The sequence below is a fragment of the Glandiceps talaboti genome, chromosome 8 (genome assembly GCF_964340395.1).
Source record: "Glandiceps talaboti chromosome 8, keGlaTala1.1, whole genome shotgun sequence".
NCBI lineage: Eukaryota > Metazoa > Hemichordata > Enteropneusta > Spengelidae > Glandiceps > Glandiceps talaboti.
The window spans coordinates 13,385,168-13,412,796 of NC_135556.1; the positions used below are offsets into that span (position 1 = coordinate 13,385,168).

Genomic DNA, 27,629 nt, shown 5'->3' on the forward strand with positions numbered 1-27,629 from the left:
CAATGAATGATCTATATATGTTACATTTGGCTTTGACTGCCTATCAACTTTACCAGATAGTCTGCTACTCTGAAGGGTTCATTTTTGTTGGTGTTCCTGTTAACCATTAGCTAAACACTTTTGTAATAAGTGATTACAGAGAGTCCACAATCTTTCTGTCTCATGGCCACCACCCGCAAATCGCCATTAATCAACCATGTGTGTTGATATGATTGACCTGACCTGACCTTACAATGTTTCTATGTGGCGAGTGCTTTTATAGTGAATAGTGATTGGAATTGTCATCTTACCTTATCCCTACCTCCATGGATTCCTGATGAGGATAAAGAGATGTAAACTTTATATTAAAACACATAAAATAGAAACCATTCTGTGTTATACCATTATTGTAATGACATCATCATTCTGGGCTTATCAGTCTGTCCTAGTTCGGGACAGGGAGATTAAACAATGCCCTCAATGGCTGATCTGTCAGTCTACGATTTGATGAAATAATTTGGATTTTTAAGCAAATATACTAAGTACATGTTTTAACCACAAAATGTTCAAGCATTTCCACAACTCACCTTTATGGACAAAGTAAAGGCTAATTCATAATATCCACTAATCTTATGTTAATTACATGTCATTGACTGCATAAACACTTCACAGTGTTGAACACTTTAACTTTGTGATTTCACTTTTTGTTTACCGAATGAAAACATGGCTGTCAAATGAGACAAAATGTGCTAGTTTCTTTCATTTTCACTTTTCAGTTGGCATCGATCTGAACAAAGGTGACAGTGATGTATGACATTGGCAAGGTGACCTCTGTCAAACAAATTGTCAACTACATACTTCTATAAAAACAGAAGTTGCCTAGCAGTCTCAAATGTCACTTCTGCCTAAGTTTGGATCAATGCAAACTCCATACATGTACTAATAAGTAAAACTGAACGAAATCAACAAATTTTATCTCACCAAATTTTTATCAAATGACATGAATTTACAAGTTACCCTTCCCCTTTCAATAGCACAGGCTGTCATCAGAACTGCTCAAAATTTGAATCTTTTTGAATTTGTGGAACATTTCTGCTGCGGCAGGTTATACCTTACATTTTTTAAGACGCCATCATCAACAGATATTCTACAAAGGATTTGATACTATAGATGATGAGTTGTTTCATGTAACATACCTGTAAAAATTTCACAGGACTGTTTTTGTGTCGTGTTCTGAGTTCCTCACACTTTTGTAGTGTTTTCTCTGCTCTTTCAATAGTATCTTTCTGCATTTTTTGTTGCCACTCAAACTGAGTTTTCTGAGCTGATACCATGTTTTTTAAAGTCTCTTGTTTCTTCTCTATCAGGCTTACTAATTCTTTGCAAGTCTTGTCTATTTCCTTTGTGGTCTTCACAAATTCATCCTGAAACATAAAACAATGTATATTAATGTACAGGTTTTTAGTTTGTGATGGTTGGTATTTTAACCTCTGGATTGAGCGACTGGTATATTTTCCATGACATTGTACAATCATTTTGGTGTGAAACCCTGGCAAAATGACAGGAGAACTCAGGTAGATTATACCTGCTTACTGCCTTTAACAAAAATTCCGCAAATGTTCAAGTTATAAATATAATCAGTTCTGCAATGAATGACTAATCTTGAACTTACCACAGCTTGTTTATTTAGTTCTTCTGAACTCAGCGTCTTTTTTGCTTTCACAACTAGTTCTTGTAGTTCATCTGTATTATCATTCAATATTTTCTGTAAAGTAAACACAAATAAATAATATCAGTGACAAGCTGGGTAGGAGATTCTGTGGAAAGCTTTTGATGACAGCATGAGGTTGTTAAATGTACTAAATTCAATTATTTCAGTCTTATAATTTTGGGGAAATATTGATGGAAATCCTGAATATTGTATTCAAAATCAGAGACACACATGCACCGGGACATGTGCCAATACACGTTTCCCTATCTCTTGTATTTGTGCCATGAAAAAATAAGAAATGACAATACATCATGAATGTCAAAGTTAAGGATTAATATATGTAGAAAAATTGTTGTCTTGCAGAGCTACAGAAAGAGTTAATCCAGAACAAAAGAATGATTCTATATATCATGATGTTTGGGCTCCACTCTATGTGATCACCTGGCATTGAATCACAGGCTATCTTGAAGAAACAAGGCTGAGACAAAATGAAGACAACATATGCTGACAACCTGTAGTGTTGAATAATGGATGCATGAGGATCAGTGTTTTTGCTGAGGGCGGTATAAAGTAGGTAAAATCTATTGGGGTTGTCATGTCATTTTATCTGGGTTCCCAAACAAAATTACCATAGACTCTATGGGGAAACGCTGCCATTTTTATTTTACCCCTTTCCTCCCTTTCTGTTACCGGGGTTCCCCAACCTTAGCAAACCTGAGGATAATAATTACATGAATGTGTGGATTATATATAAATATTAAATTTTGATTCTTCAGCTTACATGTAAGATTTCGAAGAAAATTAAAGATTCGCAGCTGATTTTGGGCCAACAAAGGTATTTATTGTGTCTGTACACAACTATTTATGATTCTAATATAAGAGGAAAAATGCCATGCATTATTGATTCTCATATTTTTCATAATCAATAGGCACAGATACATACTCAAAATTCATATCACGTTTTCTAGAACATGTGTTTGTCTCTTGATATCTCTCTATCAAGACACTTAAATATTGTCAACTACTCATACTTGATGAGATGGCCAAACGCCCCCCACCCCATAAAATAAAAATAATTAAAAAATATAAAATATAAAAATTGATATAAAAAAAATAAAAATTAATTTGCTGGCAGATAACTGCATCTAAGAATCATGCCACTGTATCCATGCATGAGAATACTCTGACACAATTTTTTGATAGACCAAAATACCCATTTGTGATTCAATACTACTACTACTAGTATTCACAGTGTATGAGTCAGTTACTGTATCTAAGACCAAATAAAACTTAAAAGAAAGAATAGTTTCTGGTCAGCATTACAATTCTCTCCGATGCTAAAGTATGACCAATTGAGAACTTCCCAACCTCGAAAATCCGAGGTTAGTTAATATGCTAAGCTGGTAGAAATGTGTTAATTGGCCTCATCATCTATATCAACAGAAATAAAGAAGTGTCGGGTATTTGCATAATCTTCTTTTCCATCTTTTCATTGTATGCATGGTGCGCTCAGACCACTATAGAAAGTTGTCTTGCTGCTAGACGTTCGGGCTTTCTCCCGACGAAGTTCGCCGTGATGACGAACGCCCATCCTTGTCGTATTGTAAATTCGGAATAACACCTGAGGTCTAGCAGCTAGACTAGGACATGAGTAGTTGTGGCCAGATTCATAGGAAGTATTTATAGTAGGAGCACAGAAACTTCAAAGGCTTATTTATTCTTTATTGTTTAGTATAATGTCGTAGCGTTATTTTACAAATTGTGACGCGAACTTGGCCGTTTTATAATGAACACGCAGGACAATAGCCACCTTAGCTCTGAAATATGATTTGAGAACTCTCTGTCAGCAGTTGTGTCGCAGTTCTCTGAGTGCACATTTCCAAACTTTGACCCGTCTTTTTTACACCTGACCCCATGAAGACGCGACATTACACAAATATCCATTATCGGATAAAATCTAATTTTAGACTCTAGGTTAGATGCTTGTGGCTCTGATTCACTTTTTATGATATTATCCTATAAAAAGTACTCTGTACGTGCGAAGAGTAATATTAGAGTCTAAAATTCGATTTTGTTGGCGTCTGTCAAATCGCTACCTAGTCTTGCTGCTAGATGTTCGTGCTTTCTTTCGATACTAATTACTATTGAAGCGAACGAAGTTCGCAGTGAGGGCTTGCCTTGGATGTTCCATCCTCGATAGCGATGTTCGGTCGTGTTTCATTTGTATCGGAAGAACATCCGAGGTCTAGCAGATAGACTAATCGCTACCATGAAAAGAGGCCAATGGTTTGCGTGATGTTGAAAATAAAACGCCCATATGATTATTATATTGAAACGGCTTAGTGAATACACACAACTAGCACTATAAACGGAGATGTGTTCCAACTCAGACTCAGACCACTAATGAATATTTTCAGTGATCTGAGGTTACACAGACATGGAACACAAAATTGCAGTCCCGTGCTTTTATAATGTTTTGCACTCGCAAATCCGTGATCAAAGAATGTACACTTGCTATTGAATCCAGGATGAATAAAGTTTAAACGTTGTAAACCTTTCTCGAATATATTCTGACAGTGATGTTGAATTTGAGGGAAAATTCTGTTTGACAATAGAATAGACTAGCCAAGATTACTGACTACATAGCTCTTCAATGTAAGTGTGAGCAGTGAAGTGAAAACAGCTAGTGTACTTCCCGTTTCTCGGACAAGGCAACATTATATCGCCCTTCACATGCTATTGTTTGTAATTGATAAACAAAAGGCGTTCTATGGAATATCATATCCCTTCGTCGCTAAAATTAACAGAGACGAGAAAATGACGGAAATGCAAGTTATCGAACATTCAGGACAAACACCTTTTTCAGTTAGAAAAACTTCCCTTTTTGAAATGGAGATTAGTCCCCAGCATCATTTTCACAAACCTGCGAAGAGGCCTTGATTGACACAACATTGTACAGTCATGGACACAGTCTATCTGAGAGACATTCCTTACTGTTCACAAATATAGACATTTCTACTAGGCTACATCCATTTCGTAGGGTCTATGATCCATCTCAGACCGGTTGACCACTAGTGGTCTGAGGGTCCATGTCGCCCTACTTGCATACGGAGTAAGTCGCCTACAGTTGTGAAACCTGGGCTTACCTGAAATGCTAGTAACTAAAGATTTAACGCATCTGTGTTCAAATATCAGCAATAAATCGACTATTTAGTAATTTTACCTCGACTTGGCTACAAAAGTACTAGTCCCAGTCCGGAGGACCAGAAATCCCGGAATCATAAGTTCAATCGTAAAATTTATGCCCAAGTGGACGCCCGATCAAATGTGGCGGAGTTTGTAAGGCGGGACTTTGAAATCAGTCGGAACTGGAAAAGTTCCGATTTCGACACTTTTTGTGATCGTACCAGCGACTACTATCGTCAAAAAGATGTAAAATGAGTACATATTCGACCGATTTCTAATATTTGATAGCTTTATAAAAAAAAAATTATATGTAATTATTTTGTTATTGGTGCGAAAGTATTTTGTTTTCGCACTCGCTATAGGACGGTTACTTTTCGTAGGACGGTGTTGAGCGAAACGTGTGCACCGTCTGCAAGCAGGACTGTGATCCATGGTACAACATCTGAGCACAGGCAAGGAACACAGTTTCTTGTCTGTGATCTGAGGTACAACTACTGACCATTATCGGATTGAGAGGTGTCAACGAGTTCCAGCAAGATGCTTAGTTTAGACAAACAAGTTTTATTTACACATAGCCCCAAAGCATAGGCTGGTGGCGTTATTCACCATATGGGTACAGGTGTAAGAAGGTGCTAAAAGGTGTTACTTTTAGCATCAGCAGAATTGTAATGGCGTGCATCACTTAAATATCCTCTTGTCAGTCTTTTTATTTTTGTGTGTTTGTTCAGCCCATGCAGTCTGCAGATCTGTGGGAAACACAAAAATAACCCTCCCTGCTACTTCAGTGAAGACAACTGCAGAGCCAATCATGAACAAGCAAATGACATCTGCCCCACATACACACTTGCTCTAAAGTACTAAATAAAAAGAACAGTAACTGCCATATACAGTTGAGTATGACAGGTTTGTATGACAGAACTAGACAAACTGTCCTGACCAGAAACAATTCTTTTTATTTTTTTTTGGATTAACAAACATTTTCAAAAAAATGTTCACTACTAGTACTAGTGCAGCTTTTTAAGTCAGAATATTTATTACTGCTCAGAATAACTGTTATTTGTAACTTGAGTATACGGGTTGAATTATCTGAAATTATGGAATTTTCAATTTTAGAAAAATTGGGCAGCCTACACTAAATTAATTCATAGTAATGGAATGCTTGTGTAATTCACTTGCTTCACTAGCCTAAACTGGTGAATATTTTTATTCTAAAAACCAAATCAAATAGTTGTTTATCACAATATCAGTACTGCATACAACTTATGAGCCATGAATACCTAAATCTCTTTTTTTTTTCATGTTCCTCAACAAACAGATAATTGGCGGTTAAAATAATTTGAAAGGATTTTAGTGTTCAGTGTTTTCATTGTTTGTATCAACTACTTACTCAGATCAGTGGCTTGTGTCCATCTCCCATTGTGTACATGAATACAACTGTCCAAACACAACAATGGCATAACAGTTTTACTGAGAAGGGGGGATTTTAAGAGCTTTCCTTTGTCTCCAAATCAAACACACTAGTCGTGTATGTATTGGATTACTACAATCTATAATATCATGAATGAACATGTTTATAGAATGACAATAGTTTGGCAGTTACACCAAACCACTCCTTCACCTTTACTCTTTTGAATTATGACGTTTTCTTTTTGAGATAATTTCATATGGATCAAACGACACTATACCTATGCTTGGAAAAAGGTGTGAAGTTTATGTACCATCATCCATGTACACAAGCTCTGATGTTTGGAAATTGGAGTAATCAAACATAATAATATTATAATATATTTTGGGTGTCAACATAATCTCATTTCAACAACATCAAGTGCACAACCCAACAGCATTTCAAATGTTAAAAATCATGAAAGGAGTGAAGTGTCAGATTGCTTGCTGCAGTGATATCATACACTATACCCATGTATGGCTTTATGGTGAGACCATGGTGAGACTGACTGAACAACAAGGACTGTGGGACGCTATTATTACCTATGCTCTGAACTAGTATTGAAAAAATTTATGATAGCAGCTTCATGCTGTGTACACACAGACACACACAGTTGATACAGAATGAGTAAAAAACCTCTCAGTATAATTCAGTAATAATCCATTCATGATTACAAATTTTTGTGGATGGCATCAAATGCTTGGCAACACCTGGATCAATTCACACAGTTCTGCTTCAAGACTGAGCATGGGAATTAATTCAGACAATATTCCCTTATCAAAATCAAATCCGAATTAACTCCGTCTGCCAACAGGACGACACTTGACATTGCCAGTAGCTCACACATAATACACACCAATCACTTACACACCCATGTCTATTGATCTGAACGCCAACAATTCTGACCCATTATCCATCCTTTTGAGCGGGAGCTGTTCATGGACTCTATAAATTGGCTAATTGGGCTACACGACAGTTACCCCTGATTAAGTATTTAAAAAAAATCAGTGATGTGGAAAAAGGACGGACAAAGGCAAAGTTCCATGGATGAGCACTTTTCAACAACCCGCATTTCAACAGTACTCTATGTCTGCCTAATGTCTGAGTAATTTGTTTGAATGGGAGGACAGCAAATATACCTCCAGATACAGCTGAGCTGTTGACTTAATCAAGACAATGTCCCTTTATCGTTATATCTAGTCTACACGAAAAGACATGCAGGATTTGTGGGGGAGTGTGTGAATGGTTGCTAAAAATGAACTTTGACTAGCTCAAGAAACAGATCACTTGATTTACTGGATGATAGCAACGTTATCGCTATACTAAGGGTGTACTTGATACGAGAACGTGTCTCCATACCATTTGAATTCCGTATTTACATTTCAACGCTACACGGACAATTATAATCTTTAGTCAAACAGATTGAATAAATACTATGTAAAGGGGTAAACATTTATACTTTGACCATGGTCAGAATCACAAACAAGTTTATTCTTTTGTAAACTTTTAATATATATCAGCTTCCCCGATCCCCTCCCCAAAAAACTGCTAAATATAAATATTTGCAATTCTTAATTTCAATATTTATAGTCATAACGTTCTTGCAGTTTCCAAATGAAATTGAATATCCAATATTAAACGTAGGTGTAATGTGATATAAGTTAGTTTATAAAAAAACGTTATTTTGCAATGGCCTCCTACTTCTATAGCATATTTCACAAGTGATTGTTAGAATGTTTTCAAACAGTTCACTTTGCCGCGAGGCCGCATGACTGTGACCCGTCAAACAAATGACAAAAGCCAACGAAAACGTCTCTTCCTACCTGTTCTTTCACACAAAGATCGTCCAGCAATTTCACGGTGTGGTTTACACTGTGTTTGCCAGTCTCCTTACATAAACAGCAGACGGCAACCTGACAGGTCAAACAGTAAAACAACATGCTCTCGCCATGTTCCGAGCACAGAGGTTTTCTGGTGTGGACGCCATCATTCGCTGCTTCTCTCTCTTTATCTTTCTTGTACTGCTCAACGATATTTTCCAGGACTCTGTTGATTGGAAAGTCTTCTATTTTGCGATAGTCTAGTCGGACACTGCATCGACAAGTCGGACAGTTGAAACTTCGCCGGAGAACATCGCCATTCGCCAACAGATTGCGCACACACTTCCGGCAGAAATTGTGCGAACACGGTAGTATTAGAGGAATTTCTAACAATTCCAAGCAAATGCAACACGTTAGTTCGTTTTCCATGGCTATGTTTGTCTAAAATAAAATTGTATGGGGAAGTTGAGCCCGTTGAATGATTTATGTATGAATGGACATGACGTACTCGTAGTCGCACGCGTACACAGCCGCTCAGTCTAGCATGCAGTCTGGCGTTTGGAGACACGGAAGTAGCAAGGCACTGTGGGTAACTGGGACTGTCAAGGCAGGTGAGTATTTACTGTAATTTCGACGCAACAACCGGCAACCCTGGGGCATGGCAACAGCACGGCGAAGTCACAGTTGAAACATATAATTATAGTATTTATACCAAAGCAGCACATAAGTCATTATTCGTGGCAGGTACACAGAATGTTCATGAAGGTATGTAATAGGGAGATTTAGCCAATGAATGAATGAATGAATGAATGAATGAATGAATGAATGAATGAATGAATGAATGAATGAATGAATAAATGAATGAATGAATGAATGAATGAATGAATGAATGAATGAATGAAATGTACGAACGAACGAACGAATGAATGAATGCAACGAACGAACGAACGAACAAACAAACAAACAAATGAATGAATGGATAGGTGGATGGATGGATGGATGGATGGATGGATGGATGGATGGATGAATGAATGAATGTGAAACTATACATATATGTATCAAAATTATCAAAATTTTAATTTGTACAGAAGTCAAATCTCCAACCCCAGCTGTTAAGGCTGTTCATGAGTACAAAGGGAAAGTGCACGTGTTTCAGTGTAAATGTAAATGTAAATGTAAATGTAAAGGAAAGAAAAACACTTTTAAGATCTTTTTAAGACAACAAATCGTGTACTGATTATCTGATATCTAGGGGGACAGTTTTGATTAGAAAAATTACAAACTGCTGAAAATGATGACAACGCCAAGCCAGGCCAAACTTTTCTTCTTCCTTCTAGCGCACTCTCGATCTCCCGCGGCCCGGGCTTATGGATCATGGATTATACAGAGGACTTGAACTTACTAGACGCATCCTCCCTTTACGAGCAGGTGGGAAACAAAACATAACGAGTTACTGATATTGCCTCCTCATTGAATGAAAAAAAAATTGAATCGATAGAATCATCGACATTAGAGTAAGTGTGTATGGAAGTACGAATTGTCTCGAAAACGTTCAATGTAACATCGTGCGTGCCACCGCATGGGGGCGCCATAGGGGCGTGTGGCATTTCAGATTGTTGTTTTCAGTGTCTACTCGAGGCTACTAAAATACATAACAACGTATTGACTTGAATATATTTCCCATACCTTTATGGAGGGGCATCGAAATATTATCTTCTAGTATAGTTATCTTCTTGTGAACGTATATTGATACATTTGTAGTAACAGGATTCGTGTTAGGAAAACTAATATGTAAGTGTGTGTGTGTGTGTGTGAGGGGGAGGGGGTGCGATTTCGTATACAACATTACACACTGATAATCAAGTGTGTAATGATTCGGAAGTGTACGTATCATCTATTATTTCCCTTGTAAAAAATATATTCTTGCTTGTTTCCGCCCAGGCTCGAACTGGGGACCTTTCGCGTGTTAGGCGAACGTGATAACCACTACACTACGGAAACTTCGATGGAGTATATTGTTTGATTAAGATTACTTGGTGTGTGCAAATCTTAAATAATCTATTCATAATACAGTGAGTTAATAACATGCAACAGGTGGTCGCCATCTTCCCATCTAGAAATGAACTAATCTTGCCGAACGATCATTGATTCTGTCATGCATTCGGTGTTACAGCGCATTACTCTTCACTGGCTCTGTTTGATACAAACACGCCGAAACCTGTGAGAAACTGTACATGCGCATGCTACACTTTAAGATAGCCAGATTGAATGATATAGTTTCTTGCAACATGTTGTCTAAATGTTATGGACTAAGGTACCACCCAGACATCAAATGCGAGCATTGGTGCGAGCGTGTCTGTACGCAGTTAAGTTGCATTTCATTCAGACTAATAAAGGTAGCATGAACTTGAAGTGGCGATCTTGTTATCTAAGTGTAGCATATGCAATTTCTTATGGTTTCTACATGGTTGTAACAAATAGAGCCAACGAACAGTAATCTACAACATTAAATATACAGTAAATATTGATCCTATTTACTTTTTCGCTATTATACCATGAAAAAATCATCTTTACTAAAAAAAATACATTTTCGACTGTTTCCGCCCAGGCTCGAACTGGGGACCTTTCGCGTGTTAGGCGAACGTGATAACCACTACACTACGGAAACTTCACTGAGAATGTATTTTTCCATTGACGGTCTTAAAATATGTTTATTTGGTCTTTTCAATCATTGGAAAATATGCTATTATACATTCGTCTTTGTTAACGTAAGGTACTATATAGACTACTACAAAAATGAAGTTTCTAGCAAATAATCAGTAATTTCGAATTCCTCGGACTGATCAGTTTTGTCATGATGTTATTGTCAGCAACTATGCAATTTGCTAAAATAAATAAAAGCGCAAACAAGATTACACACTGCACTTATTGAAAATATATATAATTTTTTAACAAAACTTTGCAAAATTTAAAAAAAGAAAAGAAATATAGTTATTGGAGTCGGTTTGGCGATTATGTGTCAAAGAATAGGGGAGGTAGGGCCAGGGTGGGTGGGGCTACGCCCTCCCGTATCTGTTACATGCCACATAATCGTCAAAACTGGATAACTATATATTTTACTTTGTTACTATTATTTGTCCCGATTCATAAAGTCACCCAATAGGGAACTTGCAAACCCGCCATGTTGAATGTTGCATCATGGGAAATGTGATAATAAATACTAATCACTTAGCATAGTTAACAATAATGTTACATTGTTTGTAACCACAGATAATCAATTCATAGTCACCCTGACCATTGTGGGAGGTTTATTTTATCAGAAGCTCCAGATTATGTATTACGATAACCACAGATAATCCCATAGTCCTTTGCGTCTGAGCATGCTCAGTCTGGATTGCAAGTTCCCTATTGTCATGATTGTAAGCGTATCCGATGAAATGTCAATATGTTCCAGAATGCATGTATAATGCGAAAAGTCTCGCGTTGATGTGAAACATTCTGTGGAATCATTACGAGAGGCAACGTCACAATATATTGACGTCAACGTTCCATTTCTTACTTCTGCTATCGCTTGGTGTACAGCATTATTACTTTGACCTCCAAATTGTCACTGCGACATAGCGTCAGAATGAAAGTCTCAGCAATAATAATACCTTTAATTTGTTGATGTTGTGGATATTATATTCCGTACTGTACAGTACAGTACAGTATAGCGATGGAGCTATGGTAGTTGAATGAAGTCAGAAGTCTTCCATTCTCGGTACGTACATGTTTTCAGTGAATCAGATATGGATTCTATATTTGTTGATGAAATTCATCTCGTTCTTACTTGCATTATTATGTTGCTAGGACCATGAAAAATTACTCTTTTTTATCAAAAATTGATAGTATGTTTCCGCCCAGGCTCGAACTGGGGACCTTTCGCGTGTTAGGCGAACGTGATAACCACTACACTACGGCAAAACTTCACTGGTTTAGGCTAAATTTAATACAGATTTTGACATAGATATGTAGACGTTGTGTAATAAATATCCATTGGTTTTATTATTCCAACATGGAACCTAACACAGTCATGAAGCAACAACGTTTTGGAAGAAATTGTTATTGTATAATTCTTTCTGAATGGCCAACCCAGAAATTCAGTCTCGCGTTTGGTGTGAAACATTCTACGAGATCTTTACATGTGGCAACTCCACGATCGATTGACAACGTTCCAAATTCTTATTTCTATTAATTGGCCGTATAGCAGTATTACTTCGATCTTCAAAGCATCACCTTCACTTGACATAGCGTCTCTCAGAAATAATAAAACTTTTGTTACAGTTGATGATGTTGGGATACACATTACGAACATCATTACGTACAATCTGGAGGCAATTGAGCCTGTCGTTGTCAAGTGGAAAAACACATTCATAAGTATGTTTCAGAACAATTAATTCAGAAATATTCTTTCTAATGTAAGTGCATCATCGATGATATTGCTTCAGGAGTCATTCATTCTTGACAGTCAACCACATTTGATTGCCCCACCAAATTGCGATATTTCTAATTCGAGTATTGTAGACATATATGATTTATCGCTTGTCATTTATAGATGATGACGACACAGACCAAACCGCACCAGAACAAAACGTAGCAAATCACCAGTGATCTGCCATGAACGTTTCCAACTCGGCTAGAAAAAACGATCAAAGTAGAATTCGGTCGCTTGTGTTATAAGTACTTAATTCGAATCCAAAAGTCACAATTTTAATTGTTCAAACATCAAGTAGGGATTGTGAGGTCTTTTCTCCGTTCGTTTAATGATTTCATAAAGAACTAAATTTTGTTTATATTTCACTAATCGTGGGATGGGGGTGGGGATGCTAGGATATGTAAAATTGACCGACACTTGAATTTGTGTATTGCTCTCCCTCACATTAAAAGATACGATTTGGTAGAACTTGGCATTTCTTGGAATTACATTATTTTAAGGCCAATGTGCTTAATTTATATTTTGTGTGCAAAAAAGTCATTGTTTGTAAAAATGAAGTTTAGCTTGTATATAGCGTAACTCACAAGCGGTTAAAAAAATATTTTAGCGTTGTTCTTTCGATATGGCGGACAGATCGAAAGATCAATGCTAAAACAAATGAACGGTATATTAAACCCGTGTTAGTCATTTGATCTACCGAGCTGATGAACATTTATGGTCAAAGTCTAACTTGTACTTTTCCTTTTTAAATACAATATTAACTTAAAGAATTATATTTTGAAAGTGTTCGGTTTAAATGATCATAATAATTTCAAAAAATTACTTTTAACAAAATATTACTTTTATCAAAATACGTTCTCGTCTGTTTCCGCCCAGGCTCGAACTGGGGACCTTTCGCGTGTAAAGCGAACGTGATAACCACTACACTACGGAAACCTCGCTGAAGATGAAACTTTTCTTCCGTCACTTGAAATAACAAATTTGATTCCGCTTGTCTTTTCAATAATTGGAAATACGTTCTACACGTGCTTTACTGTAATAAAAAACATAAAAATATAGGCCGCCTATGAAAATCATTTAAAATTGAATATCTTTCTCCTTTATTCAGTTTGACAGGTATGGATCACACACAAAAGAGATGTTTCGTGCATTAAAACAAATCAAAACAAACATAGCAAACTGAACCATTGAGCTAATAGGTAATAACACTTTGCAGTGTTGGCGTCTTCATCACAAATCACTTACTAATTGCATATGAATATGAATCTACACACTTTCACATCTATGGGGGAAGTGCAAGAAGGCGCTTGTCACTTCTCCTAATTATAATGGTTCGGGTTATATTCTTATTTTTCAATAGGTAATATCAGATGCAGTCACTTTCACATGCACTTCGAATACCATTACAAAGATAATTCCTCAGTTACAGTATATTTTTGTTTACTTCGACTCTTAGAATGTATGAATATGATAATATCTACTACGAAAACACTACATAAACGATACATACAGATAGTGTATTACAGTCACGTGCCATGGCAACATCCTAAAAATTGCAAACGTTACATGTATACAATAAGATGAAATGTCATCAAAATGTATCTAACTTCTGTTTCCGCCCGGGCTCGAACCGGGGACCTTTCGCGTGTGAGGCGAACGTGATAACCACTACACTACGGAAACTTCCACGAATACCCGATTGACAAACAGTAGCATTGTCATTTGATTTTTTGGATACATGTGTCAGGGAAACCGGGGAAAGCAATGACGTTTTGACTCGTATTTCGAACACAGCAGAACACAGCAGTTACGTAGACACGCGTTGTCATGACACAGACGGGGTGTTGTCGTGACGTAGAACGACCAGAGTATGTATATTCCATTTGTTCAACTTGGTTTGTTTCATGGTGTAATAGTTCGACTCTACTTCCATTCAACAAGACAATCATGTATTTATTAATTAATTATTAGAAAAAGATTCATTGGGATAAGTTTTATTATAATCTTAGTACAATATTTAGCTAAATACAGAATAGTCTGTCACATAGGTCGTGATTTCTCCGTTCATAATTCTCTGTATTTTACATCTAAACTTCTGTGTGTAGACTGCAAGATACGTCGTGACGTTCCGCCCTTACAGGAGCGGTTGACAGATGTGTGAGGGCGCCCCGTCACGGCCTACCTTAACCTTATATAACGTTTTGTAATCAACACTACGACCGGGACTACGACCTCCTGTTACATTGGCTCTACATGGGCCTAGGATTCAATGAGCCGCAACCCCAATAAGAGCATTCTCCGATAATGAGATAGTTAGGAACAAGGGGATAAAACAATGCGAATGTGACAATTCTTGATCTTCAGTGTTAGATTATGTTTTATCAAAATGAATTACGTAATTTAAAAGCAATCATGGTGTACAATATTGAGAGCCAACAAATTTAAATCGTTTAAAAAATGGTCCAGTTGCAGCTGTAAGGCGTTCTTCCCTGTGTTTCCATGCTTCATTACCTTGTTACCATGGCAATCATGTTAACTGTATGGTGACATCTAGCAGTCTGTGATGATAAATGGCCGAAACAATACAATATTACTTGAACTATGGGACCATCATTTCAAAGAATGTATTGCAGCGTGATTTTGAAATGCAATACAGATAGACATTCATGGGAGATGTACTATTATTCAGTGACTTTATAATTCACGTAATTCGAGGGTCCATAACATTTGAGCACATAATTAAAGTAATTTTTTAAACTGTGATTATATATCGAAGTTTCCGTAGTGTAGTGGTTATCACGTTCGCCTAACACGCGAAAGGTCCCCAGTTCGAGCCTGGGCGGAAACATTATCTATTAATCTTTTTGAAATTATAACTTTGAAAATATAAGCTGATTTGGCATTTCAAGGAGATCTTGTATAAAAGCGAGACATCTTTTAGTATCATGTTTTTCTGAAATGTTAATTTTTTCTCTTACTTTTATATTCCATTCGTATATTCTTTTCAATGTTTTTAATTAGTTGATGACGATTCTTTCCCATTCTTAGTTTTCATTTTTATATCTCTTTTTCATGAGTGCACGTGGGAAGCCAATTTCCAATACATTTGTGTGCAGATATATATTATAATATCACTGTCTGAGATGTGCAAGAAATAACATTACTTTGGTAACTGACCATGAGTGTCAAGATCAAATGTCACAGCTTCAATTGATACAATTGATACTTCTTTGAATCGTATGCTCGGATAAACTGTCAAAATATTGTTTGTATTTCTCCGTATTTTGCATCACTGCAATCAATGTGCAACATGACAACAAAATATACTTCTGAAATCAGCAAAGGATTGTGTATGTTTTCTTCTAAAACGTAACACTTAAAATGTTTCTTGTCGCCAGATATACCTTAAAACATTTTGTACAAGTAACTTACAAATAATTTTACATTTTGTCAGTAAAGCAAAAGGAAACAAAAACAAACATTGTCTTTCCTTCTCTTTTCGAGTGGAATGTCTATAAAGCTACAGTTTCTTGTTTGGTAATGAAATAATTAGAAGGGGTCAAAATTAATAAATTCAAACACGATATCTATTCTCAAAGTTTCTCTTTTTATCAATAAACTCCGACAGTTTCCGTAGTGTAGTGGTTATCACGTTCGCCTAACACGCGAAAGGTCCCCAGTTCGAGCCTGGGCGGAAACAGTTAAGATACTTTTTGATAAATCTCTTCATAAGAAAAATATTGTACTGGTGATGAATTAATCCAATCAAATGGTAACAGGATTTCATAGATTGAACAAACGTGCAAGTTTGAGAATCTTGTTTTAATAGTCTGAGTCTCATGAATCTTTATTTTATTAATTTTTCCTTTGTGTCGAGACACAGCGAAAACTGTCATGTATTCGTGACATTGAACAAATATTCACATTATATCAGACTCTGATCATGAAATGCTAAATCGTTTTGTATGTACAGCTACTAGCATTTACAATTTGACAAATCGAGCAACTTTGATGTAATAGTTTGAGTCGTTGAAGTTAGAGAGAAATGATGACAACCTCCCAATTGTAATGTATAATTATGTATAAATGAATGGACGTACACAGATCAATATACATCGACACCCACTTTACAGTCATGAATAGATATCAGGAAACATTTCTTTCTGAACACGTAATAAAGTGTACCAGAGCACGTCATCCACGCTACAACTTTCGACAGTTAGACTTGACAAGTACATGAACTGTAAGACATTACGTAATAAGCGTAAAATTAAGTGCTGATGTGTTAGTAAGGCATCTTACCTTAGACCCCCTTCACAAAATTGTCTTTTTCATATATGTAAATCAGTGAGTGTTTATGTTTGTTTCCTTCGTATTTTGCAATATTGACAACAATAAATTTCTGTAATTATTAAGTATTTCATCATGTGCCATAGCAAGAACAGAAATCTGTAAAAATTCTACCTGACAGTGTATGAACAACCAAAAGCTATCAAAATTTAAAGATAAAATAAAAGATGTTTCCGCCCAGGCTCGAACTGGGGACCTTTCGCGTGTGAGGCGAACGTGATAACCACTACACTACGAAAACTGTTACTCAAAGTTCCCAAGAAAAGAAATTTGTTTAATACTCATTTCGATCTAATCACACCATTACCGAACAAGGAACTTGATTTGGTTAATAGAAATGCCAGTGGAATTGAGTCAGTGAGGGGGAGGGGTAGTGCAACTAGTTTTTCTGTTAAATATTTAGAAATTACTTGTTCAAAGGAATGTTTAAAAATAGTTAGTTTTAAAGATTACAAGAAATTTCATTGATATTTCGGAGAAGAATACTGCGCAATATTTAACTAATGTGTCAGTTTATATTCTATGAAGCAAAACTATTATCGTAATGTGGTTGTAAAGTTCACCGAAATTCTCAGAGATCGTCGATCTTCAAAGTTATGACAAATTCGAGGAAAACATAAGGCCTACTTTGATAAAGCGAATGTTTTGTGATCGTATTCGTGTGTAATTAAAAAAAAATATTGCACGATTTGCTTGTTTTTATAGAAAGGTTTCACTGTGCTGAAGACATTTGACAAAAGGAGTTCACGATAGTATTTCGCATGTTACGAACATGTTTCGGCTGCATCGATTATCTTTCGTCGTTGGTTTATCATGACTTACAGCGCATTGCTCGCTCGCTCGCTCTCTCTCTCTCTCACTCTCTCTCTCTCTCTCTCTCTCTCTCTCTCTCTCTCTCTCTCTCTCTCTCTCTCTCTCTCTCTCTCTCTCTCTCTTTTGGTGTCTCCATTTAATGTATTTACGATATACGTATGTGGTACATTAGTTCATGCAAACTTGTTATCTTAAAGTGTAGCCTTTCCAGTTTCTCTTTGGTTCCTGTTTTGTGACATGGAACACCGAAAGTGAACAGCAATATGCAACGCGCTGTAGTAATGTGTGATAATACCCAACTATTATAAGGATCCTTATAATTTCAGATGCAAAGTAATTGAACAATGTAATACTTAATTAGAGAGTCGTGAGTAGGGTAAGTATTACGTTGTGAATGATAAACATATTTACGGATTCATTACGAATTTAGTACGTAGAAATGTAGGAGATAATTTCAAAAAAGTATTGTTTAAGTAATAATATAATTTTTTATTAATTTAAAGGAAATGTCGTTAAGTATCGATGTTTCCGTAGTGTAGTGGTTATCACGTTCGCTTTACACGCGAAAGGTCCCCAGTTCGAGCCTGGGCGGAAACAGTCGACAGTATCCTTTTTGTTAAAGGTGATTTTTTTCATGGTCTTAGCAAAATAATGATGCAAGTAGGTCGAGATGCATTTTATCAAGAAATATAGAATCTATATCACTGGAAACATGTACGTACCGAGAATGTATACCAAAGCTTCAACCAAAAGTCTTATTATTGCCAACAGTTTCATTTGACGCTACGTCAATATGATAATATAATATTATTATAATACCGCTGTACATATAATACACGATACAAAGCGATAGCAGAAATAAGAATATGGAACGTGACGTGACGTGACACATTCTACAGTACTTTGCGTTCGCGTTGCCACGGGTAATAGTGATCTCGCAAAGTGTTTGATATCAACGCGAGACTTCACGAATTCTATTCATTCTGGAACACATAGACAATTCAACGAACCAGGGACGAACGTTGCCACGGGTAATATTGATCTCGCAGAGTGTTTTAGAATAGATTCAGTGGAATCGAACATAGTTGGGTGAAGTTATGAGGAACCGAATCACGAATGTTTTATGGAACTCCACAAAAAACTTTGTGGCATCGTGGTCAAATTACTGTAGGATACATTTCGGCCACATATTCTCTTACTCATAACTTCTCCCAACTATATTTAATGAATTATCTCTGTGATCCAGAATGAACAGTAGTCGTGAAGTCTCGCGTTGATGTCAAACACTCTGCGAGATCAATATTACCCGTGGCAACGCGAAAGCCAAGTGCTGTCGAATGTGCCACGTCGCATTATGTAATGAAGCTGTCATAAGACATTTTGTTGAAGCTTTTGGATACTTATTACGTACATATAATATCGATTGGTGATCTACCATTGATCGAAGTCCATCTACATGCCAGGGATTTTCTACAGCCAGTACATCAGTGGTGATCTGGTAAAGAACTTCAGAAGTCTTCCATTCTCGGTACGTACATGTTTCCACTGAATCAGATATGGATTCTATGTTTCTTGATAAAATGCATCTCGATCCTAGTTGCATTATTATTGTGCTAAGGCCTAAAAAATGTTTGATTCCGGTTACCCGACCCCCACCTAGTCTTTCACGCGGACCGTAAACTTTTGTTAAGAAATATTCGAGAAAAAAAAAATAAAATCGCGAAGTGAAGTCTCGCAAGGAATAGTGGATGCGGAAACTGGCATCAAATTAAAAAGACAATATAAAACTCTTTTTCCAATCTGTAATGGATGTACATCTGATGGGAAGAAACCAATAACATAGAGACCATACGGAAAACAACGGAAAACATAACTACCTGAACTAGAGACTCACATATAAATATATATATATATATATGAAAAAAAAAATCTACCTACCCTACCTATTCTAAGTTGAATGTAACAGGAACCACACATTTTTTTAAAATTATCTTTAATAAAAAGTATTTGCGACTGTTTCCGCCCAGGCTCGAACCTTTCGGGGACCTTTTGCGTGTAAAGCGAACGTGATAACCACTACACTACGGAAACTTTGCTGAAGATGAAACTTTTCTTCCTTCACTTGGAATAACAAATTTGGTTCCGCTTGTCTTTTCAATCATTGGAAATACGTTCTACACATGCTTTACTGTAATAAAAAACATAAAAAAAATGAAAATCATTTACAATTGAATATCTTTCTCCTTTATTTAGTTTGACAGGTATGAATCACACAAAAGAGATGTTTCGTGCATTAAAACAAATAAAAACAAAACATAGCAAACTGAACCATTGAGCTAATAGCACTTTGTAGTGTTGGCGTCTACATCACAAAGCATTTTATACTAATTTGCAATATGAACAAGTCATATGAATCTACACACTTTCACATATATGGGGGAAGTGCAAGAAGGCGCTTGTCACTTCTCCTAATTAAAATGGTTATATTCTTATTTGTCATACGTAATATCAGATGCAGTCACTTTCACATGCACTTCGAATACCATTACAAAGATAATTCCTCAGTTATAGTATACTGTATTTTTGTTTACTTCGACTCTTAGCATGTATGAATATGATAACATATACTACGAAAACACTACATAAACGATACATACAGATAGTGTATTACAGTCACGTGTCATGGCAACAGCCTAAAATTGCAAACGTTACATGTATACAATAAGATGCGAATGAAATGTCATCAAAATGTTTCCAACTTCTGTTTCTGCCCGGGCTCGAACCGGGGACCTTTCGCGTGTGAGGCGAACGTGATAACCACTACACTACGGAAACTTTCACGAAAATCAATTTACAAAAAGTAGCAGTCATTTGATTTTCGGATACATGTAATACTTATTAGGGAAGTCGTGGAAAGCAATGACAGTTTTGGACGTTTTGACTCATATTTCGAACACAGCAGCACCAGTGACGTAGACACGCGTTGTCATGACACAGACGGGGTGTTGTCGTGAAGTAGAACGACCAGGGTATGTATATTCCATTTGTTCAAATTGGCTTGTTCATGGTGTAATAGTTCGACTCTGCTTCCATTCAGCAAGACCTTCATATATTTGATATATCAAATGAATCTACTCTAATATTGTACACACGGCGATTCTTGATCATTGACATTGTGTAATTCATTTTGATAGAACATATTAATCAAACACTGGAGAATTGTCATATTCGCCTGTTTTTTTCTTTGCTCCTAAGTTCTACTTCATTGTCGGGCAATGCTCTTATTAGGGTTGCGGCTCATTGAATCCTAGGCCTTGAATCCTAGGCCCTGACCTTATATAAGTTGTTATGTTTCGCCTATAAAACACTACGACCTCCTGTTAAATTGGCTCTACCCGGGGCATAGGATTCAATGAGCCGCAACCCTAATAAGAGCCTTGTCCGGTAATGAAATAGTTAGGAACAAAGAAAAAACAATGCGAATGTGACAATTCTTCAGTGTTTGATTATGTTTTATCAAAATGAATTACGTAATTTAAAAGCCATCACGGTGTACAATATTGAGCGCTAACAAATTTAAATCGCTTCAAAAATGGTCCAGCTGCAGCTGTAAGACGTTCTTCTCCGTGTTTCCATTGTTACCTTATTACCAGGGCAATTATGTTATCTGTATGGTGACATCTAGTAGTCTGTGATGATAAATGGCCGAAACAATACAATATTACTTAAACTATAAGACCATCATTTCAAATAATGCATTGCAGCGTGATTTTGAAATGCAATACAGATAGACATTCATGGGAGATATACTATTATTCAGTGACTTTATAATTCGTAATTCGAGGGTCCATAACATTTGAGCACATATTTCAAGTAATTTTGTGATTATGTATCGAAGTTTCCGTAGTGTAGTGGTTATCACGTTCGCCTAACACGCGAAAGGTCCCCAGTTCGAGCCTGGGCGGAAACATTCCATCCAAACATTTTTTATTTAGAATATCTATTAATCTTGCATTGCACATCAGTGATATTAAATTACAAATTTGAAAATATAAGCTTTGGTATTTCAAGTTGTTGTATAAAAGTGAGACATCTTTTAGTATCATGTTCTTTTGAAATGTTCAGTTTTTCTCTTTCCAATACATTTGTGTGCAGATATATATTATAATATCACTGATGTGCAAGAAATTACTTTTGTAACTGACCATGAGTGTCAAGATCAAATGTCACAGCTTCAATTGATACAATTGATACTTCTTTGAATCGTATGCTCGGATAAACTGTCAAAATATTGTTTGTAGTTCTCCGTATTTGGCGTCACTGCAATCAATGTGCAACATGACAACAAAACATACTTCTGAAATCAGCAAAGGATTGTGTATGTTTTCTTCTAAAACGTAACACATAAAATGTTTCTTGTCACAACATATACCTTAAAACATTCTGTACAACCAACCAACTTACAAATAATTTTACATTTTCTCAGTAAAGCAAAAGGAAACAAAAACAAAACGTTGTCCTTCCTTCTCATTTCGAGTGAAGTATCTATAAAACTAGTTTCTTGTTTGGTAATGAAATTATTAGAAGGAGTTGAAGTTAATAAATTCAAACACGATAACTATTTTCAAAGTTTTATCAATTAACGCCAACAGTTTCCGTAGTGTAGTGGTTATCACGTTCGCCTAACACGCGAAAGGTCCCCAGTTCGAGCCTGGGCGGAAACAGTTAAGATGCTTTTTGATAAATCGCTTCGGATCGTGAGAACAATATTGTACTGGTGATGAATTAATCCATTCAAATGGTACCAGGTATTTCATAGATTGAACAAACCTGCAAGTTTGAGAATCTTGTTTTAATAGTCTCAAGAAGTGTACCAGAGCACGTCATCCATGCTACAGCTTTCGACAGTTATACAACTTTTTGGCTCGTCTCTATTGTTCAAACCATGCTCTCTTTTTCTGTTACCGTACACTTTTCACTCATTAATTATAAATTCAAGTTAATCGGACTGCTTTCAACAAAGAAAAAGGCCGCTACAAGTTAACTCAAACAAAGAAAGAGTCCACACCAAGTTAACCCAAAGAAAGAAAGAGTCCGCAGTTTAGTTATTCTCAACAATTGGGAATATATCAATGTTAACGAGGTAATACAAAAAGAAACAATCTGACAGGAGTACACAACCAATGAAAACAAAGAAGCTCGAAACCAGGTGAAGTGCATTTAATTCCAGTCATTATGAAAATACAATACACAATTCAAAATGTAATTTGAATCTTCGTGTTCTCTTTGACTACATTTATTGTAACTGGTGACGATTCAACAATCGAATCCTTCGATGCAGTGTTACATTCAACAGTCTCACAGGAACCGCTTTCAGAAAGACGTAGGGTAGATCCTACCTGCACTTCTTTCCATACAGTAACACCCCATCGTGTCGCCTTGCGAGTGGCTGGTATTCCTCCACTTTGGTGTTGTCAACCGGAGGTAGAAACCGAAATTCTTTTTGTATGTCAGTTAACTTAAAATCTTCAGCATCATCTACGTCGACCTGGGATAGAAAATATTCCCTGTTCCAATTGACTACAGACTTTTGGAGCGACATAATACGAGACGAGGGAACGAACACTTCGACGACGGTTCGACTGTGGTGTCTGACTACGAGACACAATGCTGCCACACCCGAATACACACGCGTGTCTAATTATAATACTACCACCTGTTAAACTAAAATGTTCTATTTTTGATTGGCTAAACTCAGTGTTCTCAATTCAAGCAAATGACAACGTGTTGTAAAACAGTCCCATCAATTGTAATTTACATAACGTGCTGCTGCGTTCATTGCCAGGGAGGAAGTCGCTTGAAAACTACAAAACTCGCCAAATTCGCAGTATAACTTCGTTATAGTACGTGTCCTCGGACATTTACTGTTTTTATTCGGACAGTTTTGGTTAACCCATCAGTTCTTTTATCCTCGGCTGCGCCTCGGACAAAATAACAGACGGGTTAACCAAAAGTGTTCTAGAATTCTAGATGACAGTGTGTAAACAACCAAAAGCTTTCAAAATCTAAAGAGAAAAATAGAAGATGTTTCCGCCCAGGCATCGAACTGGGGACCTTTCGCGTGTGAGGCGAACGTGATAACCACTACACTACGAAAACTGTTACACAAAGTTTCCAAGAAAAGAAATTTGTAGAATACTCATTTCGATCTAATCACGTACAGACATTAAATAGAGTCACCAAAACATAGTTGTCACATGTCTGCGTCTAATTGTTGTTTATTTAAATGGTTTATTTCCTTCAAACTAAATGAGAGAGAGAGAGAGAGAGAGAGAGAAATGCGCCGTAAGTCATGATAAACCAACGACGAAAGAGAATCGACATATTCGTAACATGTGAAATACTATTGTGTACCCCTTTTGTCAATTAATGTCTTCAGCACAGTGAAACCTTTCTATAAAAGCAAGCAAATCGTGCAACAATTTTTTAAGTACACACGAATACGATCAGAAAACATTCGCTTTATCAAAGTAGGCCTTATATTTTCGAATTTGTCATGACTTTGAAGATTACGGATGGACGATCGCTGAGAATTTCGGCGAACTTTACAATCACATTACGAAAATTGTTTTGCTTCATAGAAAATAAACTCACTCATTAGCTAAATATTGCGCAGTATTCTTCTCCGAAATATCTATAAAATATCTTCTAATCTTTAAAAGTAACTATTTTTAAACATTCCCTTGAACAGGCAACTTCTAAATATTTAACAAAAACTATAGTTGCACTACCCCCCCCCCCCCCCTCACTGCCTCAGTTCCAGTGACATTTCTATTAACCAAATCAAGTTCCTTGTTCGGTAATGACACAATGATTAGGTCGAAATGAGTATTCTACAAATCTTTCTGGGAACCTATTCTAACAGTTTTCGTAGTGTAGTGGTTATTACGTTCGCCTCAGACGCGAAAGGTCCCCAGTTCGAGCCTGGGCGGAAACATCTTTTCTTTTTCTCTTTAAATTTTGAAAGGTTTTGGTTGCTTACACAGTTAGAATGTTTATAGATTTCTGTTGTTGCTATGGCATTTGGTGCAATTTTAATAATTACCGAAATTAATTTTGTTGTCAATGTTGCAAAATGCGAAGGAAACAGTATAAACATAAACACTCACTGAGTTACATATAAAAAAGAAACAAGTTTGACCAGGGGGTCAACTTAAAGTCAATGTCTAGGGTAAGATTCCTTACTTAAACATGTCAGCACTTTATGTTTTGTTGTCATGTTGCACATTGAATGTAGTGATGCAAAATACAGAGAAATAGAAACAGCATTTGAGAATTTATCCGAGCATACGATTCAAAGAACTTGTGTCAATAATGTGAACCTTTGACTTTTGATCTTGACACCCGCACCCATAGTGAGTTACCAAACTAATGTTATTTCTTGCACATCTCAGACAGTGATATTATAATATACATCTACACACAAATGCATTGGAATTGACTTTCCACGTGCACTCATGAAAAAGAGAAATGAAAATGAAAACTAAGGATGGGAAAGAATGGTCAACAACTGATTGAAAACATTGAAAAGAATATACGAATGGAATATAAAAATAAGAGAAAAAAATTAAGATTTCAAAAGAACATGATACTAAAAGATGTCTCGCTTTCATACAAGATCTTGAAATGCAAAATGAGCTTATATTTCCAAATTTGTAATTTCATAAAGATTAATAGATATTCTAAATAAAATATGTTTTGGTTAAATGTTTCCGCCCAGGCTCGAACTGGGGACCTTTCGCGTGTTAGGCGAACGTGATAACCACTACACTACGGAAACTTCCCTATATGGTCACAGTTTTAAGAATTACTTGAAATATGTGTTCAAATGTTATGGCCCCTCGAATTACGAATAATAAAGTCACTGAATAATAGTATATCTCCCATGAATGTCTATCTGTATTGCATTTTAAAATCCCGCTGCAATATACATTATTTGAAATTATGGTCCCATAGTTTAAGTAATATTGTATTGTTTCGGCCATTATATCATCACAGACTACTAGATGTCACCATACAGATAACATGGCTGCCATGGTAACAAGCTAACCATGGAAACACAGAGAAGAACGTTTTACAGCTGCAACTGGACCATTTTTGAAACGATTTAAATTTGTTAGCTCTCAATATTGTACACCGTGATGGCTTTTAAATTACGTAATTCATTTTGATAAAACATAATCAAACACTGAAGAATTGTCACATTCGCATTGTTTTTTCTTTGTTCCTAACTATTTCATTACCGGACAAGGCTCTTATTAGGGTTGCGGCTCATTGAATCCTATGCCCGGGTAGTGTTTTCGTAATAGATGTTATCAATATCATATTCATACATGCGAAGAGTCGAAGTAAACAAAAATATACTGTAACTGAGGAATTATCTTTATAATAGTATTCGAAGTGCATGTGAAAGTGACTGCATCTGATATTACCTATTGAAAAATAAGAATATAACCATTATAATTAGGAGAAGTGACAAGCGCCTTCTTGCACTTCCCCCAATAAATGTGAAAGTGTGTAGATTCATATGACTTGTTCGTGATACTTGACAACATTGCAATTAGTAAGTGCTTTGTGAAGAAGACGCCAACATTGCAAAGTGTTACCTATTAGCTCAATGGTTCAGTTTGCTATGTTTTGTCTTAATGCACGAAACATCTCTTTTGTGTGTGATTCATACCTGTCAAACTGAATAAAGGAGAAAGATAATGAATTATAAATGATTTTCATAGGCGGTCTATTTTTTATGTTTTCTATTACAGTAAAGCACGTGTAGGACATATCAATGAAAAGACAAGCGGAATCAAATTTGTTATTTCAAGTGACGGAAAAGTTCCATCTTCAGCGAAGTTTCCGTAGTGTAGTGGTTATCACGTTCGCTTTACACGCGAAAGGTCCCCAGTTCGAGCCTGGGCGGAAACAGTTGCAAAGATTTAGTTTTGATAAAGACGGTTTTTTCATGGTCTTAGCAAAATAATTATGCAAGGAGGTGGAGTTGCATTTTATCACGAAATATATCATTGGAAACATGTACGTACCGAGAATGGAAGACTGAAGTTCTTCACCAGATCACCACTGACAAACTTGCTTCAGATAATCAATTTCCCTGAAAATGTAGATGGCCTTGAATCACTGGTATCGATATAATGTATACCAAAGATTCAACCAAAAGTCTTATTATTGCCGACAGCTTCATTTGACGCTACGTCAAGATGATAATATAATATCATTATAATACCGCTGTACATATATAATACACGATACAAATCGATAGCAGAAAAATGAATATGGAACGTGACGTGACGTGACACATTCTGCAGCACTTTGCGTTCGCGTTGCCACGGGTAATAGTGATCTCGCAGAGTGTTTGATATCAACGCGAGACTTCACGAATTCTATTCATTCTGGAACACAGAGACAATTCATCGAACCAGGGACGAACGTTGCCACGGGTAATATTGATATCGCAGAGTGTTTTAGAATAGATTCAGTGGAATCGAACATAGTTGGGTGAAGTTATGAGTAACCGAATCACGAATGTTTTATAGAACTCTACAAAAAACTTTGTGGCATCGTGGTCAAATTACTTTAGGATAGAGAGAGAGAGAGAGAGAGAGAGAGAGAGAGAGAGAGAGAGAGAGAGAGAGAGAGAGAGAGAGAGAGAGAGAGAGAGAGAGAGAGAGAGCGAGAGCGAGAGAGCAATGCGCTGTAAGTCATGATAAACCAACGACGAAAGAGAATCGATGTAGCTGAAACACATATTCGTAACATGCGAAATACTATCGTGAACCC

The 27,629-nt window shown here is 36.5% G+C and overlaps 17 non-coding genes across 17 annotated transcripts; 7 read left to right on the forward strand and 10 right to left on the reverse strand.

The window, feature by feature from the left end:
- Positions 1 to 10,068: 10,068 nt before the first annotated feature.
- Trnav-aac (transfer RNA valine (anticodon AAC)) lies at positions 10,069 to 10,141 on the reverse strand. Its single transcript has one exon. It is a non-coding gene; the product is annotated as a tRNA-Val (tRNA).
- A 594-nt stretch (positions 10,142 to 10,735) lies between these two features.
- On the reverse strand, positions 10,736 to 10,808 carry Trnav-aac (transfer RNA valine (anticodon AAC)). The gene has a single exon. It is a non-coding gene; the product is annotated as a tRNA-Val (tRNA).
- A 1,222-nt stretch (positions 10,809 to 12,030) lies between these two features.
- Positions 12,031 to 12,105, reverse strand: Trnav-aac (transfer RNA valine (anticodon AAC)). Its single transcript has one exon. It is a non-coding gene; the product is annotated as a tRNA-Val (tRNA).
- A 1,372-nt stretch (positions 12,106 to 13,477) lies between these two features.
- On the reverse strand, positions 13,478 to 13,550 carry Trnav-uac (transfer RNA valine (anticodon UAC)). Its single transcript has one exon. It is a non-coding gene; the product is annotated as a tRNA-Val (tRNA).
- Positions 13,551 to 14,224: 674 nt separating this feature from the next.
- Positions 14,225 to 14,297, reverse strand: Trnav-cac (transfer RNA valine (anticodon CAC)). The gene has a single exon. It is a non-coding gene; the product is annotated as a tRNA-Val (tRNA).
- Positions 14,298 to 15,389: 1,092 nt separating this feature from the next.
- Trnav-aac (transfer RNA valine (anticodon AAC)) lies at positions 15,390 to 15,462 on the forward strand. The gene has a single exon. It is a non-coding gene; the product is annotated as a tRNA-Val (tRNA).
- A 779-nt stretch (positions 15,463 to 16,241) lies between these two features.
- Positions 16,242 to 16,314, forward strand: Trnav-aac (transfer RNA valine (anticodon AAC)). The gene has a single exon. It is a non-coding gene; the product is annotated as a tRNA-Val (tRNA).
- An 818-nt stretch (positions 16,315 to 17,132) lies between these two features.
- On the reverse strand, positions 17,133 to 17,205 carry Trnav-cac (transfer RNA valine (anticodon CAC)). Its single transcript has one exon. It is a non-coding gene; the product is annotated as a tRNA-Val (tRNA).
- Positions 17,206 to 18,301: 1,096 nt separating this feature from the next.
- On the forward strand, positions 18,302 to 18,374 carry Trnav-uac (transfer RNA valine (anticodon UAC)). Its single transcript has one exon. It is a non-coding gene; the product is annotated as a tRNA-Val (tRNA).
- A 1,417-nt stretch (positions 18,375 to 19,791) lies between these two features.
- Positions 19,792 to 19,868, reverse strand: Trnav-uac (transfer RNA valine (anticodon UAC)). Its single transcript has one exon. It is a non-coding gene; the product is annotated as a tRNA-Val (tRNA).
- Positions 19,869 to 20,539: 671 nt separating this feature from the next.
- Positions 20,540 to 20,612, reverse strand: Trnav-cac (transfer RNA valine (anticodon CAC)). The gene has a single exon. It is a non-coding gene; the product is annotated as a tRNA-Val (tRNA).
- Positions 20,613 to 21,674: 1,062 nt separating this feature from the next.
- Positions 21,675 to 21,747, forward strand: Trnav-aac (transfer RNA valine (anticodon AAC)). The gene has a single exon. It is a non-coding gene; the product is annotated as a tRNA-Val (tRNA).
- Positions 21,748 to 22,428: 681 nt separating this feature from the next.
- Positions 22,429 to 22,501, forward strand: Trnav-aac (transfer RNA valine (anticodon AAC)). Its single transcript has one exon. It is a non-coding gene; the product is annotated as a tRNA-Val (tRNA).
- Positions 22,502 to 23,862: 1,361 nt separating this feature from the next.
- On the reverse strand, positions 23,863 to 23,936 carry Trnav-cac (transfer RNA valine (anticodon CAC)). Its single transcript has one exon. It is a non-coding gene; the product is annotated as a tRNA-Val (tRNA).
- A 765-nt stretch (positions 23,937 to 24,701) lies between these two features.
- Trnal-cag (transfer RNA leucine (anticodon CAG)) lies at positions 24,702 to 24,774 on the forward strand. The gene has a single exon. It is a non-coding gene; the product is annotated as a tRNA-Leu (tRNA).
- A 770-nt stretch (positions 24,775 to 25,544) lies between these two features.
- Trnav-aac (transfer RNA valine (anticodon AAC)) lies at positions 25,545 to 25,617 on the reverse strand. The gene has a single exon. It is a non-coding gene; the product is annotated as a tRNA-Val (tRNA).
- Positions 25,618 to 26,686: 1,069 nt separating this feature from the next.
- Trnav-uac (transfer RNA valine (anticodon UAC)) lies at positions 26,687 to 26,759 on the forward strand. The gene has a single exon. It is a non-coding gene; the product is annotated as a tRNA-Val (tRNA).
- The last annotated feature ends 870 nt before the right edge of the window (positions 26,760 to 27,629 follow it).